An 18156-nucleotide genomic window follows, 5' to 3' on the forward strand; every position below is an offset into this window, starting at 1 on the left:
CTCTGTAGTTTTAAATTATACTTTTTAGTTATGATTTTTTTTCATTTAAACTTATGAATCTTACGGTTTGAATCAAATGAAAATGTACCATTTGTGCATTACCAGACATACAGACACTTGATGTCATTCTACTTACATACTACTGGAGTAACGCCAATATCACTTTTATCTAAGAGAAATAGCTATAGAACAGAACAAAATGCAGTAAATAAAATTTTCATGGATTTTAAAATGTTAAAGCTTTTTAGCAATACTCTATGTTTTATATTTATCCAAGGAAAATACCACAGTACACTTTAATGTTCCATCGTACAGTAAAGTATATAATCTTTCGAAAATTTACAATTAAATGAAAATATAATTTACGCACTTTTAGGTTAGAAATAATCTTCAATACAGATATACTCTTATAGACGATGACAATTTGTGACATCTCAATAATTCACTGACAGCGATTGGGGCACTGAGCTTTCAATCCGATTACTGAATATCATGATTTATTACCCGAGTTACAATTCGTATTCTTTTATAACTGAATCCATCGTATTTATTTTACATTTCCTAATAGAGAATAGTAATTTACAGTTACTAATTTATATATGCTATTCAGTTTTATTTTTACGTAATATTAAAAACGTACTTTAAGATTAAGCTACACAATTATCTGGTCTTTAATTGTAATTGATAATATGGAAACAGTGCAGAGCATAATTCGTTGGGGTTTTTCAAATGTCCCTATCGGGCTGTTTTTAGAGATAACAATAAATTAAGTCAAACTATGAATTTAATACAGGGCGTCAGTCAAGTCCCGTTTGAAAATTTTGAGATAGACATAAAAAACTTTCTATAATTTTAGCGCACAGGAAAAAGTATTTTTACACGTATTCAAAGGACAAATACACTCCCAAGTGGACGGCACACAGGAGTAAGAGGAAAGGTTTTGACAGGAGCATAGGTTTAGTGGACAATTATATACAAAATTAAATTGAGTTTATTCATTAATAGGAAACAATTCCACCAAATCAACCTCAAAAGGTTGACCTTAACGAAAATGGCGGCTTATTCAAGTTTCAAAACATTGTTAGTACCATCTTTTGTATTATTCTGGTGTTTATTTGTGAAGAGCAAGTCACAGAAATAATGGACGGCGTTCACAAATTTTGCGTATACATTAACTTGGAAACCCCCGTTCAACACTTCCACTTTTAAACACACGTCTTTAATATTGATCCCTATGTAGTTTAAAGTAAAAAAATATATACATATATAATCACCGTTCATTATTTCTCTGGCTTATAGTGTAAATTAGACATAAAAAAGTGAGAAGTGAATATTTTTGGCTGTTATATTCAGCTGTGCTTAAACCCTTTTTAGATATGAGATGCAGCATTAGATATCCCTTTTGTGAAGATGATTTAAATTTTGCGTCCCAGACATGAATAAATAAATAAATATTGTGTTCAGATAGTAAAATCTTAATTTGTGTTTTTAAAATTTATTCAGTCACCGTTGTGCTTGGTCGACCTGCGCTCCAATTAAAACTTTTCATGCAACTCTTTGTGAACCTTTGGGAACGAAGCGGTCCACTGAATTAATGTTATAATACTTTATCTCATTTGCAATAACAACAAGTAAAGTTGTGTAGCTCTATGTTTAATGATAATAATAATATTCATGGCTTAAGCCTTACCAGGACTTAACCGACATTCTTCTAATGGTAACACATAATCGATAGAAAATGCATATGTATGTGTGGTAAAACATCACAGAAAACTCCTGTTTTTATATAGAACAGATCAACAAGATCCTAGGTCGATTAGATAGTATTCTACTTGGATTTAAAATGATGGAGCCCTATAAATAAATATTCACAATAAAACGTTAGTTTTATATGCTACTAGCTACTCGCCTCGTTAAGAGTAAAAGTAAAATCTTGTACTATTTGTGCGTTGATCATGTTACATAATTTGAATCATATTGTATAGCTGTTGATGAAATAAAGTGAACTATACACAATTATGAAATGTGGTGGTCATGGACATATATGTCTCAAATTGTCCACGCAACGTTTTTCTTCATACTTATCAAAACAGGACCTTATTGTAATAATAGCCTAGAAACTTGCATGTTACAAATCTCAGATCAATACGATAATAATATGCCAATGCATACGTTTTGATATATTCAAGCGACTGTGCATGAGAAAGAATCGAATCCTTACTGGGTCATTGATAGTGTAAAAATAAAGTTGTATTGGTTCTAAATTGGAATAAAGGTTTCATTATGAATATACTGACACTTAAACGCACAATGATCGTCCGTTTTGCAACATTATACACTTATATATTTTTTTCTATTTTATAGTAGAATAATTTGCATCTGAAGAGCACTTGAGCACGTTTATTAAAGAATTTATGAATCGACGTAAGCAGTAATGAAGATTACACTTCCCCTTTTTGGTATTTTATATACTGGAATTTTAATATGAAAATATTCGTATATTGTATTTTATATATTATAAATGGTACATTTAATTCTAGAGCCTTGTTTATAACTCTCACATACTAACAATACAATCGATATACACTTTTTAATAACTTTTAATGTTTAATTATATTGATCGGCATATTTACTGGCAGGAAGCAACACACATTGCAACAGATATAATCATGGAAGCAGCCATAACAACTCGATCATTTTATTGATCTAACCTGCAAGAACTACAACAGCTTTAAGCTGACATATTCTAATGGGAACCAAGAAAGTTTTCTAATCAAATGGTAGTAACAAATAATTTTTTAATTTATTTGAAATCTATAAAAGAAAAAAGTGTCAACGTAAAAGAATAAAATTCACAAAAAATCATTTATTTGCAGCCAACCTTCTAAGAACTTGATGCTCAATCCTTATATACAACCACGTTTTATAATCTTCAATTTCTACTATCTATCGTTATTATTTCCCTGAGGTATTTTATTTTTATAACATATTTCAAAGCATTTTGAAAAATATGCTCATAAGATAGAATAATAACGTTAAAATGCAGTGTGTTGTTTTTCTAAATCTAGAAAACGTAAATAATTTTGCAAACATTGTTTTCTTAAGTGCGTCCCATTAAAATTATTTCATGACATGATTGGACATAAATATCAAGCAACCATTGTATGAATTGTGTACCAGATAATTAATTGTATTTGTATCTTTATAGGTTTCATTCTATATTTTAAACTGTTTAGGCTGAAAACTTTAAATTGTGATATCATACAATAATCCTTAGGGCTCTAACTAAGTGACTATAATCACTCTTTATGGCTGTTTTCTCGGTTGCATAGGCCGTGGCCCTACTGAAAAGGGAGTGTTAAATGATGTATATAATATCAACGCATAAACTATTATTACCCATACTGGTCTCACTCTTAATGACTGTTTGCTCGGCTGCACAGGCCGGAACTGTACTGAATAGGGAGAGTAAAATTATGTTTACATTGCCCATGTATGAACTAGTAGTTTCCAAACTTCTCTCGATTCTCTGCTCTTTTGTTTACATCCAATTTAGTTAGCTTCAAAAAGCTGTTAGTTATATGATGGGATAATTATTAAAAATTATATAAAAATTTGTTATAAAAGTATCAGTTAAGGTTGTACGGAATTAAGGAGGAGAGCTCTTAATATTTTTTGCGTATAGGTAATATTTCAATTTAATAACTTAAGTCTATTTCCTTGCAAGAAAAAAGTTTAACTTTAATTTGCATAATTTACATAAAACTTTCGAAGGTGGATGCACATACGACTACATTTCGTTTCGTTTTCTTTTGTCTACTAATTGAGTTATATATTGATATACTATTATTATCGCTACATCTACTAAACTTAGTTTATCCTGAAATACTAAATTCGACATACAGTACTTTATCGTTTATAGAATTTATTTGACAAGAATGTTTAAAATATAATCATCAAAATATTTAAGATAAACTTACTATCCTTGTATTATTGTTCAGTATATGAAGATTTTAAGGTTGATCCATAAACTATCTGCAGATATAAGGTAGGCCACATCAATGAACACTGTCAGTCGCCTTGTGGTTGGCGGAAAGGCTTAAGTTATAATTAGCTAACAAGCTTTGTGTGGTTTTGTCAGTTGATTGCTTTGTCTTACACAGACTGAAGCTGCACAGGAGTCACAATAGAGTAAGTTTAAATGGCAGGTGGAATTAGAAAACTTATATTATCACTAATTTGTTCTAAATATATATTGAAATAAAACATATTCGTTATTATTATTGTTACAGAAAACATAAATATCAAGAATAAATAATTGATTGTACATAGTTTATATGTATCATTAGTAGTTAAAAAAAAATATATTTTAGTGTCTGACCGATTAGAATTTGTATTCCACTTTAGATTTAAAGCTTGTTGACCATACAATCGAATATTCCATTTATTTTAATAAGTATATATCAAAATTCCATAGTGTTTATCAACAATCAATTCAAAACATATAGTATTTTAAAGGTTACATAAAAATGATGAGCCAGCTTTGCAGTTTCAGGCCATTTTAATTTAACCAGTCCGTACTGATGTACTTATGTAGTAAAGAAATAAACATTTTTATGTTAAACAAATTATAACTTTCTTATCAGATCCACGTTTCATAATGCTGTTAGTGTCCACGTAGTTTAGTGAAGGCCTCGTCAGTCTAAAATAGAAATACTAAGATCGGACTTAATACTCTACTGTCGTAAAGAATGTACCGTAAATTAGTTAATTAAATTTCATATAATGTAAATTTCGCAACCTAGTCAGCCAGTATAATATAATATTATTTTACATCCAATGTTCCGGAACTAAATTATTGGGCGGAGTAACTACCAAATTGGCACGCGTATGAATATTTTCTTCTAACCCTTTGTAGCAGCCCAACTACGTGACTGATCAGACCTCGCGCGCTTTGTCCGTAAGTAAAATTTATCTCTTCGTATTATTAAATTAGCCCTTTGATGCCAAACGTATAAAAATGAATGTAACGTAAAGTAAAGTTGTAAATAGTAAAGTAACGTACCCTTGAAGATCTTTTATTTGCTTGATTGAGATAGATAAAAGTTGTGGCGTCATCCTTATGGCGAACACGTTTTTATAATAAGTAATTTGTATCATTAAATGGCTAATACCGTCGCGAATTTGTTTTAGCGAGTTCACGTAGCTCACGTAGCTGATGTATCTCACGTGTTGTTTGAGTAGATGGCTACCACTTTCCCAACTCTACTCCTCTTCTAGGAATAACCATTCTTAGACTACAGCTTCAAAGTCTCGTGCCAAGACGCCGACGCCCGGGTTGTGAGTCTACATATTGCGAAGGGAAGTGGAATCTTATTGTTTTATAAAGTAAAACATCGTAGGCATAATTCCACAGAACATTGGATTTTTTAGGCCCACCTAGCAGATATACATTTTTAATTCTTATATTCTAATTGGCAGCAACGTGGCATTACATACTTTTCCTTTACCATATAAAAGTGGTGCTTGTAAGTATTCATAATTAAACTGAACTTATAAGTAAACTTTGCAATTCGAGTATTTAATACTACGACCTCAGAAGTCACCACCCCCATGTGTTATCGTCATACGGTACAAGAACGTTAAATAATTGAAATAGTGGATTATTGATAATAAGGCTCTAATCAAATCCATCATTTCAGTAATATTTATGCACATCCCCGGCGATATCTCAGCTCAAGGACCAGTGCCTTCCTGAAGCAAACAGATTTGATTCAAATAGCGGGATTCATGATGTTTGTAATAATCATGTTTAGATACTAGGCATCTTTCTGAAGGTATTCTTTAAAGAATGGTCAGCTTTATATTGCGCATTTAACCTACAAAATCTCTAAAGAGTTCCATATGTAGAGACTTTCAGAATTACATCCTTCAAAACTTTGTCTGTACTTCTTCATAGCCACTCTCCTATCCAGACACTGAACTAACTCTCTGACTAGTGTTTACCTATTAGATAAACATTTAGAATATTATAATCTAGCTGTATGATGAAATTTTAATATATAGTTTTTCTTTATAGGCGATTATTCTATAATTGGAGTAATTGTAAAATATTACTAGAGTTTCTGTGAGATAATCAGACATTAATTGATCAAATAATAGCTCAAAACGGTCAGTCACTAATTTTAAATACGTTAAGATTATGTATTGGGTTTCAACTAAGAGTAATCACCAAACTTTGGTTTTTTGACCAGAGCTTACTTTGGCCTAAAATATTACGTAAGCTTCTATTCTCATTTGTAACTTCAATGTGAAGGAGGATAATACTAATTTGTATGAAAAAGTATCATACAAATACCAACCACAAATACACAAATATGGGTGTTGGATTTTTGTTGTATTATTCAAAAATCTGCCTAAAACATGTATCATTGCTAGTTAAATTTTGTTATACCGTTTTAATGAATAATATCGTGTTTTATGCTTTACCATTTTCTGCAAAATCATCTGATAATTATTTTCTAAGTTGCACTCCATCTTAAATTTTCATAAACTACCTTGTTGTGGCCGTCTAATATAGCTATATAATATCACTACTGGTCATGTCATACAGTTATGCACTTCTTAATTTGTATAAACAAAAGTTTATAATTATTATTCCTGTAAAATACGGCTTTGAGTTACTCGCTGTTCCAGTAAACTCCGGTGTTCTACCATTGTATAGTCTATAAATAATTTTGTATTAGTATTTACTTTGAAATAAACGGTGAACCGTTTTGTGACAATAGACTCTGCTATACAAAGACAATTGCTTTTAAGTGAGAATCAAAGGAGAGTCTGCATCTAATTTATAGATGACAATTAAATTGAATAATCCTTTGTCTCTCGTCGTATATATGGAATACCCAGTTAATATAGCGGACTTCGTTATTACACTTCAAAAACGGTTATGTCGTGTTAAAATGTTTGACAAAAATTCCGGTATTTCAAAATTGTTAATGTTACTCCCTAACTAATAATACTGAAAAAAACTCTGTCACTAAAAGTGACAAAGTAATTTCTTATGCTCATTTATAAAACATTTTCAAACCCTTTTACACTTCTTGTATATTTGGCTAAACAATATTACGCCGTATATTTTATGTTAAAAATATTGGGTTACTCGCTGAACAACATGGGTTCTTATCATTAAATCAACTTGCACCAAAAAAATCTGAGCGTATAAAAAAGGTTTCGTTATTAGTATTTGTTCTGTTATAACATTGATACTAAAGATTACACATTCGCTTAATATCATATAACACTACAATTTGCCTAATTGTGTCACGATATTGCTGCGAGTGAAAGTATTGAGGCTCGTTCTATTACATAATACATGTAGTACGCTCTTTCCATCGATAGAATAGACTTTGGGCATTTAATTCTTGTAACTCATTCTTTAGTTGTAATAATAATTGGATTCACACCTAGTTCGTGATATAGGTATTATTTTGAGAACGGAATTCCACATAACGTTTAAAAAATTTTCAAATCAATTCTACCCATGTATGGCAAACACAAGGTGGTAACTTCTGATTATACAAAAAGAAGGGATATATAAATTTTATCTACAACTTTATAATTAATTTTTTGACATAAATTATTTTAGGAAATCAAAATATAAAAAATACGAAATTTGAAACTTTTAAAGTTTTCCTGATACCAGGTGTATAACTTATTCGTGAACAGTGTCTAATTATGTTGAATTAAGTTTCACAGAGTGGCGTATCATATAGAGTGGTGTTTTAATTTCTCATTAAATACCTTTAAATTTCATAATTTGCCTTATATTTCACGCCCTTCTGTCATTTCAATATAAGTTGAAAAATATTGATTAGGTGATTCGAATACGAGTCACTTGGCAAATTATTGAATTACACTGCATTAAGAATGTTATATCTGTGTTTCAATCATTAAATAACTAGATACATAGTCCGGTCAGTTGCTAAATATATCTAATGTTAATTGTTTATTTGATAAAATACCTCAAAATATTATGGACCGAATTGAGTAAATTGATAGCTTGGTACAAAAAGCTAAATCTTTTGAATGATTTTAAATCTTTAAACAATTCTATTAGTTGAAATAACTGCTTTTGTATAACAAGATATCAGCAGTAAGTGCAAAAGTGTGTGTAGAAAATAAAAAATCTCTAGTAATTCCACCATCAAGTGTGGTTGCACGAGATCTGTCCATTAATCATTTACGAAACACAGAGATGTCAGTAACGGACAGTCATGATTGGACATTTAATTACCTATCTCTGCCGACAGACCCTGCAGTAGCATACTTCTCTTCATTACGTCTAACGTAGCTTGTAACTGACATTACACAGCAAGTGTGGTTGCACGAGATCTGTCCATTAATCATTTACGAAACACAGAGATGTCAGTAACGGACAGTCATGATTGGACATTTAATTACCTATCTCTGCCGACAGACCCTGCAGTAGCATACTTCTCTTCATTACGTCTAACGTAGCTTGTAACTGACATTACACAGCAAGTGTGGTTGCACGAGATCTGTCCATTAATCATTTACGAAACACAGAGATGTCAGTAACGGACAGTCATGATTGGACATTTAATTACCTATCTCTGCCGACAGACCCTGCAGTAGCATACTTCTCTTCATTACGTCTAACGTAGCTTGTAACTGACATTACACAGCAAGTGTGGTTGCACGAGATCTGTCCATTAATCATTTACGAAACACAGAGATGTCAGTAACGGACAGTCATGATTGGACATTTAATTACCTATCTCTGCCGACAGACCCTGCAGTAGCATACTTCTCTTCATTACGTCTAACGTAGCTTGTAACTGACATTACACAGCAAGTGCAAGAAATACGTTACTAACTGAATAAACTAAGTCATATTAAATGTAAGATTATTTTTGATGTTTTTATCAATTGTTTAAGATATACCTATAATTATTTTATGTTTTCAAATGTAGGTCAATATATTTTTTACAAAAGTAAGAAGATTGCTTCATTATTTAATTCGATAACATGAATACAAGTTTAAAATTACTTAAGTTTTGTCACTATATTTACTTTTACTTTTTTTGCAACGGATCAGAAACAAAAGCGACTAAAGTTTACGGTGAGTCAGTTATTCGTGAAAATAACATTTTTTTTAATGTACGAAGTATTTATTGCTTATCATAATTTTGGAAATTTCAGTTAATATTGTTACACAATTTAAAAAATCAAAATGATCATGAATAATTGTTAACTAAGTGCTAATTTTGAGAATGATTGGATCAAATTTAGTATACTCTTAAAAATATATTTGTTGGAGCCCAAGGAATGATTTAGTTTAAAGATATACCGATATTATTTACTAAACATTGTCAAAATATAACAGACAATAAACAACTCTTGACAGTTTCAGGTAAAGTTCGCAAAGAGGCTGAAACATTAGTTTAAACTAAAACTTTATAATAATAGTATGCTTGAATAATAGTACAATGTAAACTACAACGACTAATATATTATATAAATTTTGCAAAATATAAAACCATTTTCAAATTTTATCAAACGGGACATAAGCAAAGAATGTATATAACTGTTTACTCAAGTGGTCTTTTTTAACTTACGTGTGTTTACATTTTCTGGTTTGGCCTAAAAAGCTAAACTCAATTATAGCATCAGACAGATATGACTTAAGATCATAGGCATATACTTTTTATCTAAGTATGATCGAAGTAAATCCTAATTATTTAGTGACTTTTTTGTTTGTTTTGCTTTTACGCGTATACTATTCAACAGATTGAACTGAAATTTGATATGGATATTAAGAGGGTTCCTGGTATGAATTATTATTTTAAAAATCCTTCTCGAATATGACCCAGTAGTCCTTAAAGTAGGGTAAATTCCCAAATAGGTATCTAATTTTCCGAAATACTAATTAGATGAGCTCGTATATTGTAATCGACCGTTTGTGTGAACATGGGTTATTATTTTCAATTTGTTTACATTTATATTAAGTACATTACATAAGGAAAACCCATAATTTTTAAGGGCGTATTAGATACCAGCGATTAGGTAAGTACTCCTTTGTTAATTTTCCCCTTAATTTTTATTTTTATGCAACAAATTGTTTGCAATATACCTGTGTTAAATATATAAATATATGGATATAAAGTTATTTCGTACCAGTAAGATTAAACGCCTGGGCGGCAAATCACGAATTTGACGTTACCAACGTATTCTGCTCACCCTCCTGAACAAAAAATATATATAGTACTATGGGGTGCAAATGACAAATAACATGATTTTAGGGAGTATATTGATAAGTGGTTAAGTTCCTAATGTTTTAATGTTCAGTTTGTGTGCTGTGTCTGGATAATCTGTTTACTTGAATATTATCTGCGGCCGGGACTGATAGCAGCCTGATAACGTACCTGTTATCTGAGTTCTCCGAGGCATGGGTCAGTTCTACACAAGATATCGTGTTCAGTAGGTCGGATTGAGTGAGTGCGTTTACAATGATGAATCAACCATCCACTAGTTCAACCAACCCTAGTGAATTGTGTGTGTCGGAGTGTTTCGTAGGGCACGTAAAGAGTTTACGTTTTAACCGAAACGAAATTATCTCTTTTTTAATTGAACATGGAATTTTTAAAAATGAGTGTATGTGTTCGTCGTGCGGTCGAGTGGTGTTTTTAAACCGGGAGACTTTGTCGTTTCGTTGTGATAGACGACTTTTTTGTTGCTGCTGCTCAGCTGTATCCGCCAACACACTAATGGTATGTGTTCTCTGATCCATCTATATATTTGAGTTTTTCATGATTTATTTAGTTTTTTAACTTTACATAATTGCCTTTGCATTACATTTCAATTTATATTTTTGATCAGCCCCTCTAGTATTTTATATTTTACTGATAGGTACTATCTCGAGGGATGTTTTTCTTTTATTGACATCAGCGCGGGGGCAGCACCGCGCTGATGGCCGGAGGCACTCGTAATTAATTTTTTTCTCGAAATTAAGAAAACATTATTTATTTTGATCAAAATTTCTGCTCATTTCTGTATTATTTTTCATTTACGTTTGCAAAGATGGCGGCGCAACCGATGACGTCATCACGAGGTTCAATCATTGGCCACAAAAGGTCACGTGACGCTAGACGTGGATGTAGAACATGGAGATATTACTGAAAAGTTATTTAATTTTTCATTTTCTAGAACTTCGTTATTTCTCATTTCCACCCCATCAAACCTTATACTTTTTTGTTCTATATGACGATTCCAATAAGTTTTTAACGCAAAACTCGTATTTTTCCGCCCCGGCCGTTAATATGATAATTACCAGTTATTTATATATATATATATATATAATATAATATATATATATATTTAACACACCAATGTGTGTCGGCTTTTGTACTAATTCATTAGGTAGGTGGAAAATAGGCAAGGCAAACTGTAAAGTAAAATAAATGTAACTTCCTAAAATTTTTAACCCATTAGAGCTCCGTACAGACAGTGAAAATTCAGATAAGTCTCACTAAAAATATAAGAGTAAAACATTTGAATTTTTACTAAACTTGTTAAAACCTAATAAACACTACCAGATCCAATTTCTAACTAATTATCAAACCAGTGGCTTAGGATTGCCCAACTGCTTTTAAGTTTACCATCTTTCTGTTTACTTCCACCTGTTAATCTCTAGAAGGTTTAAGGGATTCTTTGTGCTCATGAAGCGACAAAATGGAAATACATTTGCGTTTAATGGCATGCGAATAGGTGATTTGCACTGAAAAATATTTAGTTCCAGAATAACTGTTCTAATTAATTCTCTATTACATCTATATTTTAGAGTCTTGCCTTAGTGTCGTTTCTCAGATAAACCACACAAGGGTTTTATCTGCTATATCACCTAAGTGGAGCGCCATGTATAAAATCCTTGATCCGTGGTTAAAATCCGAACCAGAAAATGTACACACACGTAAGTTAAAAAAGACTACTTGAGTTAAAAAATCCCTCTTTTATAGTTTAAAAATCACTTATATCAAGTATTGCGATTTTATGAGAAAAAAAACAACATGGCCCTCTATATTTAATTCTGTATGCTAAACCTCAAAATTAACACTTATATGAATCTCAATACTCGGTGACACATGCCTATATATACGAGCAGCGTAATACCTTATTAGTCAGAATTGAAGGAACACGTTCTTACATATTATACCAGTTCAGTAACAAGTACAAGTACTGTAGTAAACACGCTCTTGTCATCAAGTGATACAAAATTTGATTGTGTTCGTCAATCTGCAAAACAGATTGTAGGCCTCATATTGAATATTTCTGATGAGCTTTACGTCCTACATCAAATAATGTATATTTCATGCACTGGTGCATGTCCTGATACTGTTCCCTCAATAATGTTGGACCAATATGAACTAGCTATTACATAAATTGTAAAATACGCTATTGCTATTCATAGAGTAAAAAGTATACTTTTATGCTTTATAAGAAAACACGACAAATAGTCACTAACAGTTAGAACTAAATTATTTTAATTCACTAAAATATGACAAACATAGGCTATAAATTAAGCAGAACTAAGTTTTCTAACGTATTTTAACAGGAATAGTCATTATCGTTATTATTACAAATTTAAAGTGTTAATTTACTGACCAAGCATATCCCAACTGAAGCTGCAAAAATTTAATTTCTATCTGTCTGTTTGTCTACAGGATATATCGAGAACGAACTACCTGTAGGCTTGAAATGTTATATAATGTTTATATAGGCAAAGTTGAGTTCGATGATGGCATATGTCACTCCATGGGATTTTCCAGTGCTTCATCGAACAATGTTACAACGGTCTTGTATAATATACGAGTATACACTTTATTTACTTGAAGTATAAAATATAACTTATTTTTTAACATAACTCAAATTATGTATGCATTTCAATTTATAATACACAATGCGTTTGGTTGCACTACCTGTTGGCTATGACGTAGAATCAGGTGATTGCTCCCCATCGGCCGAGGAATTTTAAAATACCCCTCTAATACCTTTTAAAATACATCTGTCACCTCACCACGTGACATCACTTAATCGGTTAGACAGAGCGGGGCAAATGTCAAGCCGTATGAGATGTATCTCAATCTTGTTGTCATTTGTGCCAGGCACTTAAAGCTCTTTTAATTTGTAAATGTAACTCTGTGAGACACAGGGTGCGGATATTCTGTAGAGCCTCAGTGTTGAATGCGTCTTTCGCGATCTACTTATATGACTAAGTCACCATACTAGCCTTGTTGGGTTAAAACAAAGACAAAAATTTGAAATAATTATAAATTCACATTAAATTTTAATGTTAATATTTAATCATAGTAGTGACTAGTAAAATTAATATAAATTTTAATTATTGAAAAATATTTCATTTAAGACATCAGTAGTATTTTTTAAGTAAAAGAATGTTTACAATTTCTTTAAGTTAAAAAGAGTTTGAACTTTATAAACCATAGAGAAGGAAGAAAAAATATTTTACAGCTTTTACTTAAGTAGAATAGAATATCTTGAGATATATATATATATATTTGTTCATTATTACACTTTGATGTTTTTAGAAGTGAATAATTATTTGTAACCGTTCTTATTGGCTAAACGTTAGCTAAGTGTATTTCTCGAAAGGCTGGAAAAGTCTAATCTATAACTATATGTCACCACGATATCTTCAAAAATAAACTACCTACACAATTTACATCAAGCTTTATTTTGATATCAGCAACACTATGATTGATTATAGTTCGTATCTATACATGTAATTTTGCTGAGCAATTGTAATATTAGAACAAACAACTTTGTAAGCTAACTTCGAACAATCAAATGAGAGTTTATATGTACAGTTTTTATTGAAAGAATAAAACCGAAAAATAATAGAGAAAAGTCAATATTACCATGTGTAAGAATGTTTTTGTCTAAGCTCTCATACACTAAAATACCTTATCTACCTACAGAAAATTTTATTATTTGAACATTACTATTAAACTTAACTAATGTACACAAATTTATGATGTGTATAATGAAGATGATATATCGAGGAAGATTTCATTCATAGACTATTTTTTTATAGTTCTCTCTACACAGACAACAAGGAGTTGTATAAAGGTGCAAATCTAACTATGTAAATTTTACTGAAGATAATTTTCGTGTTAATTTTTTTCTGTATGAATTTTTGTCTAAGTGACCGCAGGAAATCTCAGGAGTTAAATTGGCTATGGATTTATGCATGCAAACTTAGAGAAGACTGTTCCAAATGGTGTAGTGTACTCCAATCTTGTAGTTAAATTAATTAATATTTTCATTAAAGTTGCTTGCGCTATAATTAACTAAGGGATATTATGTAAATATATCCAACCTTCTATTTCAGTATGAATTTTAAATTAAATAAATCATTATCAAAATTAGGCTGTATACCAAAATACCAATTAAAAATTTTAAACATACAATAAAAAGTGTTATAATTTATGTGATATGCTATTGATTATATCATGATGATGATACATCATTGTTAAGAAAATTAATGTAATTAAAAGTGCACCTAGGGAAAACTTCTTTGTAATAAAAAGTTAAATTAAAACCTCGTATAACGTTTACTTTACCAAATTGTATAAGGATGCATAAAATGTAACAGATAAACTGTATAGTTTTTTTTTAATTTCTTTAAAATTATATGCCTTAACAATAAATAAAAAAGGAAATCTATGAAACATTTTTACTGATGTCTCTGCAACCTTGTTTTTTTTAAGTTTTAAGACAAAATACTCCATCATATCTACTTTTTGTTATGAACAATGACATTTCTTTTTTTGTAGACTCAAAAGCATGACTTTTGGAAAAAAAAAACACGGACAGATTCAATATCAGCGTTTGTTTGTACATTTTAATTTGTAAGTTCACATTACTATACTGGTTTGTGCCAGCACCATGTGTGGTGGATTTTCCATACATATAATTTGTCTTTGAGAGAATACGTGCAATTTTATAATGGATGGGGAACCTGGTATTGATTTCCCTGCATCTGAAAAACTAATATCCATTAATGTTTGTTGGCAACAAAGGTGCTTCACCCTCATGTGTATATGAATGGAGTATTGATTTTAGCTCCAGTTCATCTTTCTCTCACTGACGTGACTCATGGAATCATGTCCGTCAGAAGAGATCTAAAAAGTCGGTTACGAAGAAGCTCAAAAGTAACTCTTCACATTGTTTGCATAACTTTTCAAGAAAAATCAGATTGCATCAACAAGGGAAATTATTCTCATAAATATAATTTGCTTAAACGAGAGAAGCTCATACACGTGGAAAACCCATGAAATTATGTGTGATTTCAAGGGTAATTAGATACTTATATAATACTAGTTCAACATATCTAAACCTGTTTAGTAAAAATAATTTGGTATTAGGAACTAACACAATAACGAACAATCAACGAACAGTTGAAATATGTTTCAAAGTTTTATTTTTATATAGGCATATTAAGAAAATTATTTTTCATTCTTATACATTTTAAAATTTGCAATAATGCTGAAAACTGGCGCTAACATTTGATGCTCTCAATTTATATTTTTATTTACCATAGTTTATGTATTCTTTTTTTAACTATTTGTAGGTTAGCTAGTTTTTTATATGTAACTGTAAAAATTAAATTAAAAATACAAGTTTATGCACAAAATTAAGGGAAATCTTACCCGCATTTATAAAATCTACTATCTATGCTTGTATTTGTAAATTGGCTGCTGCCGTTGGAAAATAAATAAAAATAAAATAAATCTGTAACATAACGTCTATTATTTTTTTTTTAATTTAAAAACAGAAAACCAACGATAAAGTAAATTTTAAAATAATAGAATTTCTGATATTTGCCATTGTTGTATGACACTAAATGTATAACACACGCGAGTAATAAAGATTACATACGTAATGACATTGTGGTATAGGAACTAAACATGACCCAGAGGCGGCTGACTTTAAGCTTTCCTTTTTTGACCACTGACTTCTAGGCTCACACCTTGATACTGCGGGAAATACAGACATTGACTTTCTTGCAAAGGCCCACTATCGCGTATGCGGGTGTGACGTGTGTTGGTGCTCTTGATCTATTTTTTAGTGGCATTACATTGTAGGTTAATACACTTTGTGAGTTTTTATTATGCATTACACTTCGAACATCTTTCGAAGAAGGTATATTTAAATCCTCAAGACGTAATATAACACATTTTGTAACAAAAATGTTGGCAAATGTCCGAAATCCTTACTATCCTTTCATACATTCTATCGTAAATTCTTCCAAATTGATTTTGTAAAATTAAGAATTTATTCTTGGATATATTTATGGATATAATATTAATTAATTAACCTTAATTCATTTGTTTATTGATCGTGATAAATAGTCAGAAATATGTTAATGAAGGTGAGTGGAAGTGACAGTAAGGGGTCAAGATATTATTTATGTGTTTTGTGCATGCTGCAGCCTACAGCAGTGATTAACGTTGCTCATTACTATGCTATAGTCTAAAAAGAATAATGTAATAGATTTTTTAGTTAAGTATTACATTTATGTATTTTGTTTAATATTAAGGCTGCGAGAGAAAAATATTTGGAAATAGGAGGATTCTTAAAGTTGTTCAAATATCAGAAGTGAGTGTTCTGGATGCTCATATCACTTAATACCAGAGCAACTATCGGGGTTTACACGTTCTCGTCCATACTATGTATTCTCCCTACACTCTCCTAAGAAAATGTTTTGTCAATTAACTAGTGATACATTATCATTTCTAGTTGTAATATTCAATAGAAGCGAACTATACAGGGTGAGGGGCTCTTGGTGTGACAACATTTTTTGGGTTATAATGCAATGTAAATATAATACAATGGCGGTTATAAAAAAGTCTAACTCGAAAAATTAGGTCTGAAATGAATTATTTTCAGTTTTTCTAAAAAACCCGTGTTTTTGTACGTAAATCTGATATTTCTCAGCAACGTATAGACATATGTGAGCAAACTACATAATTTTGAGATTCTCCGTTAAATTTTCAATTTGAAAAAGTTATCGGTTCAAACGGTAAGAAAAGAAAATTAGGCTTTAGGTCGATTCAAATGGCAAAGTTGCTAAGTTTCAGAAAAACTGAAACATCATTTAACCCCATCTTTTTACCACACCCTGTACACAAGGATGTGTCAAGTGATATTAAAAACTTTGCCATTAAATAGGCTTTAAAATGGTATGCCATATGACCATAGTTAAGTATTCGGTTACCTACTTGTATTGGTTTGAATATTAAAAACATGCAAGCTACAAAAAGATTAAAACAATTTAATAACAACTGCACTTAATTTTTATGTTTAATAAAACTGCCTCATAAAACAAGGGTTATGCCATACCAACTATTTAGGTGTTTTGCCATTAAAACAAATCAGTATAGGTTAAAAGTTAACACTGAGTAGTCATAGGACAGTATAATAAACATAATTTTTTAGCATTAGTAAAGATATTTAATAATGGAACTTTAATCAATTATCAATAAGGTAAATGAAAATTAGAATACCTCATGAACACAAAACATTAAAAGTAAAATCATTGCAGTTCATTATCAAAATGGCGACCTTCTTTTCTCACACAAGCTCTTGCTCGCTTTCTCATTGCTGATACGGTCATTTTAAAAGACCTCATTTCCCGAAGCCTTTGAGCAGAAAGACCAATTCTGCCTCGTAATTCTTCTTCTGAGTTTACTGTCGTGGAATAAACTCCCTGCTTAAAAAACCCCACACAAAAAAGTCCATAGGTGTAAGGTCAGAAGATCGGGCAGGCCATGCGACAGTTCCCCCACGTCCAATCCACTCGGGATAGTTTTCAAGGTCTGAAAGCCATTGACGTACTGTTGCATTAAAATGTAGGGAGGCTCCATCCTGCTGGAATATAAGCTCGTCTCTTTCAACATTGTTCAAACCATCTAGAAGGTTAGGTAACTCGTATTGCAAAAAATCTAAGTAGTTTGTTCCATAAAATATGTAAGGGCCAATCAATAATTGGTCGCCTAAGACTCGACACCAAACATTAATACTAAAACGCGTTTGAAAGGATTGTTCCCTTGTCCG

The sequence above is a fragment of the Homalodisca vitripennis genome, chromosome 2 (genome assembly GCF_021130785.1).
Source record: "Homalodisca vitripennis isolate AUS2020 chromosome 2, UT_GWSS_2.1, whole genome shotgun sequence".
Taxonomy (NCBI): domain Eukaryota; kingdom Metazoa; phylum Arthropoda; class Insecta; order Hemiptera; family Cicadellidae; genus Homalodisca; species Homalodisca vitripennis.